Source organism: Rhinopithecus roxellana, chromosome 12 (genome assembly GCF_007565055.1).
Source record: "Rhinopithecus roxellana isolate Shanxi Qingling chromosome 12, ASM756505v1, whole genome shotgun sequence".
NCBI classification, from domain to species: Eukaryota; Metazoa; Chordata; class Mammalia; order Primates; family Cercopithecidae; genus Rhinopithecus; species Rhinopithecus roxellana.
The window spans coordinates 57,744,681-57,757,284 of NC_044560.1; the positions used below are offsets into that span (position 1 = coordinate 57,744,681).

The following is a 12,604-nucleotide window of genomic DNA, read 5'->3' on the forward strand; positions in this document are numbered from 1 at the left end:
GAATCAAGTACACTCACTGTTCAGCAATATTCTATCTTCTGCAACCACTGCTGCTAATACCCAGGCAAACAGGGTCTGGCGTGGACCTCAAGCAATCTCCAGCGGACCTACAGCTGAGGGTCCTGACTATTAGAAGGAAAACTATCAAACAGGAAGAAGACCTATACCAAAACCCCATCAGTGCGTCACCATCATCAAAGACCAGAGGCAGATAAAACCACAAAGATGGGGAAGAAGCGGGGCAGAAAAGCTGGAAATTCAAAAAATAAGAGTGCATCTCCCCCTGCAAAGGAGCGCAGCTCATCACCAGCAACAGACCAAAGCTGGTCAGAGAATGACTTTGACGAGATGAGAGAAGAAGGCTTCAGTCCATCAAACTTCTCAGAGCTAAAGGAGGAATTACGTACCCAGCGCAAAGAAACTAAAAATCTTGAAAAAAGAGTGGAAGAATTGATAGCTAGAATAATTAATGCAGAGAAGGTCATAAATGAAATGACAGAGATGAAAACCATGACACGAGAAATACGTGACAAATGCACAAGCTTCCGTAACCGACTCGATCAATTTGGAAGAAAGAGTATCAGCGATTGAGGATCAAATGAATGAAATGAAGCGAGAAGAGAAACCAAAAGAAAAAAGAAGAAAAAGAAATGAACAAAGCCTGCAAGAAGTATGGGATTATGTAAAAAGACCAAATCTACGTCTGATTGGGGTGCCTGAAAGTGAGGGGGAAAATGGAACCAAGTTGGAAAACACTCTTCAGGATATCATCCAGGAGAACTTCCCCAACCTAGTAGGGCAGGCCAACATTCAAATTCAGGAAATACAGAGAACACCACAAAGATACTCCTTGAGAAGAGCAACTCCAAGACACATAATTGCCAGATTCACCAAAGTTGAAATGAAGGAAAAAATCTTAAGGGCAGCCAGAGAGAAAGGTCGGGTTACCCACAAAGGGAAGCCCATCAGACTAACAGCAGACCTCTCAGCAGAAACTCTACAAGCCAGAAGAGAGTGAGGGCCAATATTCAACATTCTTAAAGAAAAGAATTTTCAACCCAGAATTTCATATCCAGCCAAACTAAGTTTCATAAGTGAAGGAGAAATAAAATCCTTTACAGATAAGCAAATGCTTAGAGATTTTGTCACCACCAGGCCTGCCTTACAAGAGACCCTGAAGGAAGCCCTAAACATGGAAAGGAACAACCAGTACTAGCCATTGCAAAAACATGCCAAAATGTAAAGACCATCGAGGCTAGGAAGAAACTGCATCAACTAATGAGCAAAATAACCAGTTAATATCATAATGGCAGGATCAAGTTCACACATAACAATATTAACCTTAAACGTTAATGGACTAAATGCTCCAATTAAAAGACACAGACTGGCAAATTGGATAAAGAGTCAAGACCCATCAGTCTGCTGTATTCAGGAGACCCATCTCATGTGCAGAGACATACATAGGCTCAAAGTAAAGGGATGGAGGAAGATCTACCAAGCAAATGGAGAACAACAACAAAAAAAAAAAGCAGGGGTTGCAATCCTAGTCTCTGATAAAACAGACTTTAAACCATCAAAGATCAAAAGAGACAAAGAAGGCCATTACATAATGCTAAAAGGATCAATTAAACAGGAAGAGCTAACTATCCTAAATATACATGCACCCAATACAGGAGCACCCAAATTCATAAAGCAAGTCCTTAGAGACTTACAAAGAGACTTACACTCCCATACTATAATAATGGGAGACTTCAACACTCCACTGTCAACATTAGACAGATCAACGAGACAGAAAGTTAACAAGGATATCCAGGAATTGAACTCATCTCTGCACCAAGCGGACCTAATAGACATCTATAGAACTCTCCACCCCAAATCAACAGAATATACATTCTTCTCAGCACCACATCGCACTTATTCCAAAATTGACCACATAATTGGAAGTAAAGCACTCCTTAGCAAATGTACAACAACAGAAATTATAACAAACTGTCTCTCAGACCACAGTGCAATCAAACTAGAACTCAGGACTAAGAAACTCAATCAAAACTGCTCAACTACATGGAAACTGAACAACCTGCTCCTGAATGACTACTGGGTACATAACGAAATGAAGACAGAAATAAAAGTGTTCTTTGAAACCAATGAGAACAAAGATACAACATACCAGAATCTCTGGGACACATTTAAAGCAGTGTGTAGAGGGAAATTTATAGCACTAAATGCTCACAAGAGAAAGCTGGAAAGATCTAAAATTGATACTCTAACATCACAATTAAAAGGAACTGGAGAAGCAAGAGCAAACACATTCAAAAGCTAGCAGAAGGCAAGAAATAACTAAGATCAGAGCAGAACTGAAGGAGATAGAGACACAAAAAACCCTCCAAAAAATGAATGAATCCACGAGTTGGTGTTTTGAAAAGATCAACAAAATTGACAGACCACTAGCAAGACTAATAAAGAAGAAAAGAGAGAGGAATCAAATAGACGCAATAAAAAATGATAAAGGGGATATCACCACCGACCCCACAGAAATACAGAGTACCACCAGAGAATATTATAAACACCTCTACGCAAATAAACTAGAAAATCTAGAAGAAATGGATAATTTCCTGGACACTTACACTCTTCCAAGACTAAACCAGGAAGAAGTTGAATCCCTGAATAGACCAATAGCAGGCTCTGAAACTGAGGCAATAATTAATAGCCTACCAACCAAAAAAAGTCCAGGACCAGATGGATTCACAGCTGAATTCTACCAGAGGTACAAGGAGGAGCTGGTACCATTCCTTCTGAAACTATTCCAATCAATAGAAAAAGAGGGAATCCTCCCTAACTCATTTTATGAGGCCAACATCATCCTGATGCCAAAGCCTGGCAGAGACACAACAAAAAAAGAGAATTTTAGACCAATATCCCTGATGAACATCGATGCAAAAATCCTCAATAAAATACTGGCAAACCGGATTCAGCAGCACATCAAAAAGCTTATCCACCATGATCAAGTGGGCTTCATCCCTGGGATGCAAGGCTGGTTCAACATTCGCAAATCAATAAATGTAATCCAGCATATAAACAGAACCAAAGACAAGAACCACATGATTATCTCAATAGATGCAGAAAAGGCTTTTGACAAAATTCAACAGCCCTTCATGCTAAAAACGCTCAATAAATTCGGTATTGATGGAACGTACCTCAAAATAATAAGAGCTATTTATGACAAACCCACAGCCAATATCATATTGAATGGGCAAAAATTGGAAAAATTCCCTTTGAAAACTGGCACAAGACAGGGATGCCCTCTCTCACCACTCCTATTCAACATAGTGTTGGAAGTTCTGGCTAGGGCAATCAGGCAAGAGAAAGAAATCAAGGGTATCCAGTTAGGAAAAGAAGAAGTCAAATTGTCCCTGTTTGCAGATGACATGATTGTATATTTAGAAAACCCCATTGTCTCAGCCCAAAATCTCCTTAAGCTGATAAGCAACTTCAGCAAAGTCTCAGGATACAAAATTAATGTGCAAAAATCACAAGCATTCTTATACACCAGTAACAGACAAACAGAGAGCCAAATCAGGAATGAACTTCCATTCACAATTGCTTCAAAGAGAATAAAATACCTAGGAATCCAACTTACAAGGGACGTAAAGGACCTCTTCAAGGAGAACGACAAACCACTGCTCAGTGAAATAAAAGAGGACACTAACAAATGGAAGAACATACCATGCTCATAGATAGGAAGAATCAATATCGTGAAAATGGCCATACTGCCCAAGGTTATTTATAGATTCAATGCCATCCCCATCAAGCTACCAATGAGTTTCTTCACAGAATTGGAAAAAAACTGCTTTAAAGTTCATATGGAACCAAAAAAGAGCCCGCATTGCCAAGACAATCCTATGTCATAAGAACAAAGCTGGAGGCATCACGCTACCTGACTTCAAACTATACTACAAGGCTGCAGTAACCAAAACAGCATGGTACTGGTACCAAAACAGAGATATAGACCAATGGAACAGAACAGAGTCCTCAGAAATAATACCACACATCTACAGCCATCTGATCTTTGACAAACCTGAGAGAAACAAGAAATGGGGAAAGGATTCCCTATTTCATAAATGGTGCTGGGAAAATTGGCTAGCCATAAGTAGAAAGCTGAAACTGGATCCTTTCCTTACTCCTTATACGAAAATTAATTCAAGATGGATTAGAGACTTAAATGTTAGACCTCATACCATAAAATCCCTAGAAGAAAACCTAGGTAGTACCATTCAGGACATAGGCGTGGGCAAGGACTTCATGTCTAAAACATCAAAAGCAACGGCAGCAAAAGCCAAAATTGACAAATGGGATCTAATTAAACTAAAGAGCTTCTGCACAGCAAAAGAAACTACCATCAGAGTGAACAGGCAACCTACAGAATGGGAGAAAATTTTTGCAATCTACTCATCTGGCAAAGGGCTGATATCCAGAATCTACAAAGAACTCAAACAAATTTACAAGAATAACACAAACAACCCCATCAAAAAGTGGGCAAAGGATATGAACAGACATTTCTCAAAAGAAGACATTCATACAGCCAACAGACACATGAAAAAATGCTCATCATCACTGGCCATCAGAGAAATGCAAATCAAAACAACAATGAGATACCATCTCACACCAGTTAGAATGGCAATCATTAAAAAGTCAGGAAACAACAGTTGCTGGAGAGGATGTGGAGAAATAGGAACACTTTTACACTGTTGGTGGGATTGTAAACTAGTTCAACCATTATGGAAAACAGTATGGCGACTCCTCAAGGATCTAGAACTAGATGTACTATATGACCCAGCCATCCCACTACTGGGTATATACCCAAAGGATTATAAATCATGCTGCTCTAAAGACACATGGCACACGTATGTTTATTGCAGCACTATTCACAATAGCAAAGACTTGGAATCAACTCAAATGTCCATCTGTGACAGACTGGATTAAGAAAATGTGGCACATATACACCATGGAATATTATGCAGCCATTAAAAAGGATGAGTTTGAGTCCTTTGTAGGGACATGGATGCAGCTGGAAACCATCATTCTTAGCAAACTATCACAAGAACAGAAAACCAAACACCACATGTTCTCACTCATAGGTGGGAACTGAACAATGAGATCACTTGGACTCGGGAAGGGGAACATCACACACTGGGGCCTATCATGGGGAGGGGGTAGGGGGAGGGATTGCATTGGGAGTTATACCTGATATAAATGACGAATTGATGGGTGCTGACGAGTTGATGGGTGCAGCACACCAACATGGCACAAGTATACATATGTACCAAACCTGCACGTTATGCACATGTACCCTAGAACTTAAAGTATAATAAAAAAAAAAATTAAAAAAATGAAAAATAAAAAAACTCTTTTGGTTTGGTCTATTATAATCCTCACAGCAAATCAGCTAACAAGCTAGGAGATAAAAGTTAAACAGTCCAGTTTCTAAAATAGTTATTGCTATACTAACTTTATGATGAGAAAATAAATCTATTTTAAGTGGACATTGAAAACGAAAATCACTCTGCACAATATTTGTATAATTATATAATTTTTATAGTTTTCAAAGCTTTTCTACTCATCATATGTAAGCCTCATAACTCTTCATGAAATAGTCAGGTCTTTATAGTAGAAGATTAAAAATGAATTACTTCTACTCTTAATTTTACAGGTTCACAGAGATTAAGTGATTTGTTAGGAAGCAGTAGGTTCAACACTAAACTCACATCTGTTGACTCGAAATTTGGAAAATTGTAGTTGGTTGCTTTATATAAGTGTTTTTTGGTTTTGGGGTTTTTTTTTTTTGTTTGTTTGAGATGGAGTTTTGCTCTTGTCACCCAGGCTGGAGTGCAATGGCACGATCTCAGCTCACTGCAACCTCCGCCTCCTGGGTTTAAGCGATTCTCCTGTCTCAGTCTCCTGAGTAGCTGGGATTACAAGCGCCCACCACCACATCCGGCTAATTTTTTTTGTATTTTTCATAGAGATGAGGGATTTCGCCATGTTGGCCAGGTTGGTCTCAAACTCCTGACCTCAAGTGATCCCCCAACCTCGGCCTCCCAAAATGCTGGGATTACAGGTGTGAGCAACCACACCCAGCTGCTTTATAGCGTTTTGAAAATGCAATGTGTTCAGTAAACTTACCTAGGTGCAGTGTGATATTTCCTTCAATAACAATTTTCTATGTCCATCACTCTTTCTTAACCTGTCTTCCATTTTTAATTCCTCTCTCCTTTAAGTTCCTCTACTGTGTATGACTTCACTTGCCTAATTATCTATTTGAATCTCTTCGTCAGAAATTGTGCTATACTCTGAAGAAGCTCTTATTACCTAACTCTTTAGAGTTCTTCTTACCACATTTCATTTATAGGCCACCTCTCCACTAGCCTTCTAGTAGGCTTTGGTTCTTCTAATGAAGTTTGAAAAGTATTCAAAACAAGCTAATTTTATCCACTGCAAATTCATATATTCTGATTTTAGTTGAATATTTTACAGGATAATTGTGATTTTTTTTCTTTTTTTAATTGATACTTAATAGTTGTACATATTTTGGGGGTACATGTGATATTTTGATACTTGCATGCAATGTGTAATGATCAAATCAGGGTAGTTGGGATAGCCATCACCCCAAACATTTATCTTTACTTCATGTTGGGAACATCCCAATTCTTACCTTCTAGCTATTTTGAACTATACAACAAATATTAACTATAGTCACCCTACTGAACTATCGTACAGTAGACTTTATTTCTTCAATCTAACTGTATTTTTGTACTCATTAACTGACCTCTATTCATCTCCTTCCACCTCCAAACCCTTCCTAACCTCTAGTAACCATCAGTGAGCTCTTCACCTCCATGAGATCAACTCTTTTAGCTCAGGCGTATGAATGAGAACATGTGGTATTTGTCTTTCTGTGCCTGGTTTATTTCATTTAGCATAGTGATTCTTTATCCATGTTGCTACAATTGCAAGGAATTTCATTTCTTTTTTGGCTGAAAAATATTCCATTGTGTATATGTACCACATTTTCTTTATCCATTCATCTGTTGATGGACACTTAGCTTGATCCATATCTTGGCTATTGTGAGTAGTGTTGCAGCAAATGTGGGAATATAAACATCTCTTTGATATACTTATTTTCTTTCTTTTGGATAGATGCCCAGCAGTAGGACTGCTGGATCATATGATAGTGCTATTTTTAGTTTTTTGAGAACCCTCCATACTATTTTTCATAGTGGCAATACTAATTTACATTCTCATCAACAGTGTATGCACATTCCCCTTTCTCTATCCTCACCAGCATTTGTTAATTGTCTGCCTTTTGGATAAAAGCCATTTTAACTAGGTGAGGTGATATCTCATTGTGGTTTTAATATGTATTTCCTTAATGACTGATGATGTTGAACGTTTTTTCATATACCTGTTGGCTATATGTTTGTTTTGTTTTTTAACTTCTTTTATTTCACTTATGTTGTTCCCTCTGCTAAGAATTTCATTCCTCTTCCTCCATCTACCTCATCCATATAATTTTTATTTAACATTTTTACCTAGCTCAGATGTGAACTTCCCCCAAGAAACTTCCCTGGGTTTTTTTCCAGTGGAGCAATGAACTCATTTCTTCTTCTTAAGGGCCTCTTTTCACAACAACTATGATGTAGTTGCAATAATATACCCACATTGCCTATTTTTGTTTATTTTTATTTTACTTTATTTTAGATTGAGGGGGTACATGTGCTTGCTTGTTACATAGGTATATTGCATACTGATGGGAGTTGGGCTCCTAGTGTACCCAATAGCCAAATAGTGAGCATTGTACCCAATAGATAGTTTTTAACCCTTGCCACCTCCCACCTTTCCCCTTTTTGTCCCCAGTGACAGTTATTTCCACCTGTGTACCCACTGTTTAGCTCTCACTTACAAGTGAGAACATGCAGTATTTGGTTTTCTGTTTCTGAGTTAGTTCATTTAGGATAATGGCCTCCAACTCCATCTATGTTGCTGTGAAGGACATGATTTCATTCTTGTTTATGGCTATATAGTGTTCCGTGGTTTTCTTTCTGCAGTCAACTATTGATGAGTGTTTAAGTTGGTTTCATAACTGTGCTATTCTGAATAGTGCTGTGATGAACTAGGTACAGGTGTTATATATGTGTATATTTATATAGTTCTTTTAGTTCTTTGAGAAATCTCCATAAGGTTGAACTAATTTGCATTCCCACCACCTGTTGGTTATTTGTATGTCTTCTTTTGAGAAATGTCTATTCAGATGTTTTGCCAATTTTTTAATTGGGTTTATTTGGTGGGATTTTTTTGCTATTGAGTTGAGTTCCTTAGATGTTTTGGTTATTATTTGTTTGTTATTATTTTGCTTATTTGGTTGTTGGAAGGAGAGCTTGAAAATATTTCCTCCCCTTCTGTACGCTGTCTCTTCACTTTGTTAAATTTTTTTTTGCTATGCAGAAGCTTTTTAACATAATGTAATTTTATGTCTATTTTTGCTTTTGTTGCCTGCACTTTTGAGGTTTTACCCAAAAAGTCTTTGCCCACATTAATATCCTAAAGCATTTCCCAATGTTTTCTTCAAGTAGTTTCATAGTTTCAGGTCTTACATTTAAGTCCTTAATTCTTTTAGATTAGATTTTTATATTTGGTAAGAAATATGAGTCTGCCTTCATTCTTCTGTATATAGTTATCTGTTTTTCCCAGCAATGTTTATTGAGGAGACTGTCTTCTTGGTGTCTTGTTGAAAATGAGTTGACTGTAAATGCTTGGACTTATTTCTGGGTTCTCTATTATGTTCCATTTTTCAATGTGTCTGTTTTTATGCCAGGACTCTGCTGTTTTGGTTACTATGGCTTTATAGTATATTTTGAAGTCAGATAGTATGATGTTTCCAGGTCTTTCTTTTTGTTCAGGGTTGCTTTGACTATTTGAAGTATTTTGTGGTTCCATATAAATTTTAGGATTTTTTTCCACTTCTGTGAAGAATGTCTGTGTTACTTTGATAGGGATTGTATTGAATCTATAGATTACTTTGAATAGTGTTGACATTTTAGCAGTATTTATTCTTCCAATCTGTGAACACATTTTAGCAATATTTATTCTTCCAATCCATAAATGGGATGTACTTTTTGTGTTTTTTCAGTTTATTCATTATTGACATATACAAATATCACTGATTTTTATGTTTTTGGTGGAGTCTTTAGGGTTTTCTAAGTATAATATATCATCTGCAAAAAGGATATTTTGACTTCTTCCTTTCCAGTTTGGATGCCCTTTGTTTCTTTTTCTTGCTTAATTGCTCTGGCTAGGACATCCAGTACTATGTTGAATAAAAGTGGTGAAAGTGGGTGTCCTTGTTTTGTTCCAGAAGTTAAAGGAAAGACTTTCAATTTTTACTCCCATAGTATGATTTTGCTGTGGGTTTGTAATGTATGTCCCTTATTATTTTGAGGTGTGTTCCTTCTACACCCAGTTTGTTGAGAGTTTTTGTCATAAAAGAATGTTGAATTTTGTCAAATGCTTTTTCAGCATCTATTGAATTGATCATATGGTTTTTGTCCTTGATTCTGTTAATATGACATATCATATTTATCAATTTGCATATGTTATATCATTCTGGCATCCCTGGGATGAATTCCATGTAATCATGGTGAATGATCTTTTCAATATGTTGTTGTATTTGGTTTGCTAGTATTTTGTTGAGCTCTTCATTATGTTTAGTAGGAATATTGGCATGTAGTTTTCTTTTTTTGTTGTTTCATAGTCTGGTTTTGATATTAGGGTAATACTAACCTCATAGAATGAGTTTGGAAGTATTCCCTCCTCTGTAGTTAATTGAAATAATTTGAGTAGACTTGGCATTCATTCCTCTTTAAAAATATCTGGTATAATTCTCAGCAGTGAAGTCATCAGGTACTGGCTTTTCTTCTCTTTTTCTTTTCTTCTTTCTTTTTCTTTTCTTTTCTTCTTCTTTCCTTCTTTCCTTTTCTTTGCTTTTTTTTTTTTTTTTTTTACAGGATCTTGCTCTGTTGCCTAGACTGGAGTGTGGTGGTGCAATCCCAGCCCACTGCTTACTTGACCTCCTGGCTCAAGCAGTCCTCTTACCTCAGCCTTCCACATAGCTGAGACCACAGTAAACACAACCAAATCTGGCTAATTTTTAATTTTTTTTTTTTTTTTTTTTTTTGCAGAGATGGGGGTCTCCTTATATTGTGGGGTTTTCTTTGATGGGAGATTTTTTATTATTACTTCAATGGCATTATTCATTATAGGTCTATTCTTGTTTTCTATTTCTTCATGCTTCAATCCTGGTAAGTTGTATGTCTCCAGGAATTTCTTTCTTTCTTTTAGGTTTTCCAATTTGTTGGCATATAGTTGTTTACAACAGTCTCTAATGATCCTTTGTACTTCTGTGGTATCAATTGTTATGTCTCCTTTTACATTTCTGATTTTATTTGGGTCTTCTCTCTTTTTAGTTGGTCTAGCTAAAGATTTGTTTGTCTTTTGTATTTATTTTAGTTTCAACTTCATTTATTTCTGCTTTGATCTCTATTATTTCTTTTCTTCTACCAGTTTTAGGTTTGGCTTATTTTTGCTTTCCCAGGTTTGAGAAGTACTTCATTAGGTATTTTCTTTCTTTCTTTTTTTTTTTTTTTGGAACTGTTTCTACATTTTTGTTGTGTTTATTGCTATAAACATTTCTCTTAGCAATATGTTGCTGTATGTCATAGATTTTAGTATGTTGTGTATTTTTTTAAGAAGTTTAAAATTTTTCTTTTTAATATCTTTATTGACCCATTGATTGTTCAGGGGCATGTTATTTATTTTCCATGTGTTTATATAGTTTCCAAAAGTTCATTCTGTTATTGATTTTTAGTTTTATTCCATTGTGGAATAAAATATACTTCACATGATTTCAACGTTTATGAATTTATTGACACTTGCTTTGTGGCCTAATGTATTGTTTATCCTGGAGAATGTTTCATGTGATGATGAGTAGAATTTGTTTTCTGCAGCAGTTGGATGGAATGTTCTGCAAATGTCAGTGAGGTCCAAGCAGTCTAGAGTGTAGTTTAACTTCAGTGCTTAATTGTTGATTTTCTGTTTGGATGATCTGGCCATTACTGAGAATGGAATGTTGAAGACCCATACTAGTATTGTATTGCAGTCTATATCTCTCTGTATATCTATGAATTTTTGCTTTATATATTTGGATGGTCCAGTGTTAGGTGAATATATATTTATAATTGTTATGTCCTCTTGCTGAATTGACCCCTTTATTATTATAGAATAACATTCTTTGTCTCTTTTTACAGTCTTTGAGTTGAAATCTGTCTTATCTGATATAAACATAGCTACTCTTGATCCTTTTTGGTTTTTATTTATCTGGAATATCTTCTTCCATCCCTTTACTTTTAATCTAGTATGACTTTATAGGTGAAGTGAGTTTCTAGTTAGCAGCATATAGTTAGGTCTTGTTTTATTATTTTTATTTTTTTTTCAGGCAGAGTTTTGCTCTGTCACCCAGGCTGGAGTACAGTGGCTTGATCTCAGTTCACTGCAACCTTCACCCCCAGGTTCAAGCGGTTCTTCTGCCTCAGCCTCCCAAGTAGTTGGGATTACAGGCACCTGCCTGTACACCTGGCTAATTTTTGTATTTCTAGTAGAGACAGGGTTTCACCATGTTTTCCACGCTGTTCTTGAACTCCTGTAGGTCTTGTTTTTTAAATCCATTTAGGCACTCTTTTGTGTTTTAATTGGAGAACTTAGGACATTTACATTCAATACTATTACTGATTAAAACTTACTACTACCATTTTGTTACTTGTTATCTGGTTGTTTAGTAAGTGCTCTCTTTCTTTCTTCCTTTTTGATTAAGTAATTTTTTCTGGTAGTATATTTTAATTCATTGCTTTATATTTTTAATATATATATATTATAGGTTTTTAATTTATTATTATCATGAGGCTTATAAAATATCTTATAGCTATAACACATTATTTTAAACAGATAACTACTTAGTTTTGACCATAGCGAGAAGAAAAGTAACAAACAATGGAAAAACTAAAACACTCTGTACTTTAACTTTATTCTCCTGACATTTTGATTTTTTCTTGTCTCTGTTTACACCTTCTTATGTTGTCTATTTCTTTAAAGGTTTCTGTAGTTACCATTTTTATAAATGTATCTTTTTCTTTCTTTTCTTTTTTTTTTTTTTTTTGAGATGGAGTCTCACTCTCTTGCCCAGGCTGGAGTGCAGTGACTCTATCTTGGCTCACTGCAAGCTCCACCTCCCGGGTTAACACCATTCTCCTGCCTCAGCCTCCTGAGTAGCTGGGACTTCAGGTGCCTGCCACCATACCGGGCTAATAAATGTGTCTTATAGTCTTTATGTTAGAGATATGAGTAGATTACACATCACATTTATAGTATTAGAGTATTCTGAATTTAAGTACTTACATTTACCAGTGAGTTTCATACCTTCAAGTTTGTTTGTTTGTCTTTTGCATGTTAGCATTCTTTACTTTCAGATTTAAGAGCTCCCTTTTAACATTTCTTATTA

General features: G+C 36.2%; 1 protein-coding gene across 1 annotated transcript in view; it reads left to right on the forward strand.

Moving 5' to 3' along the window:
• Positions 1–12,604, forward strand: part of MSH4 (mutS homolog 4) — a 126,974-nt gene that overhangs the window by 108,190 nt on the left and 6,180 nt on the right. The window lies entirely within an intron of this gene.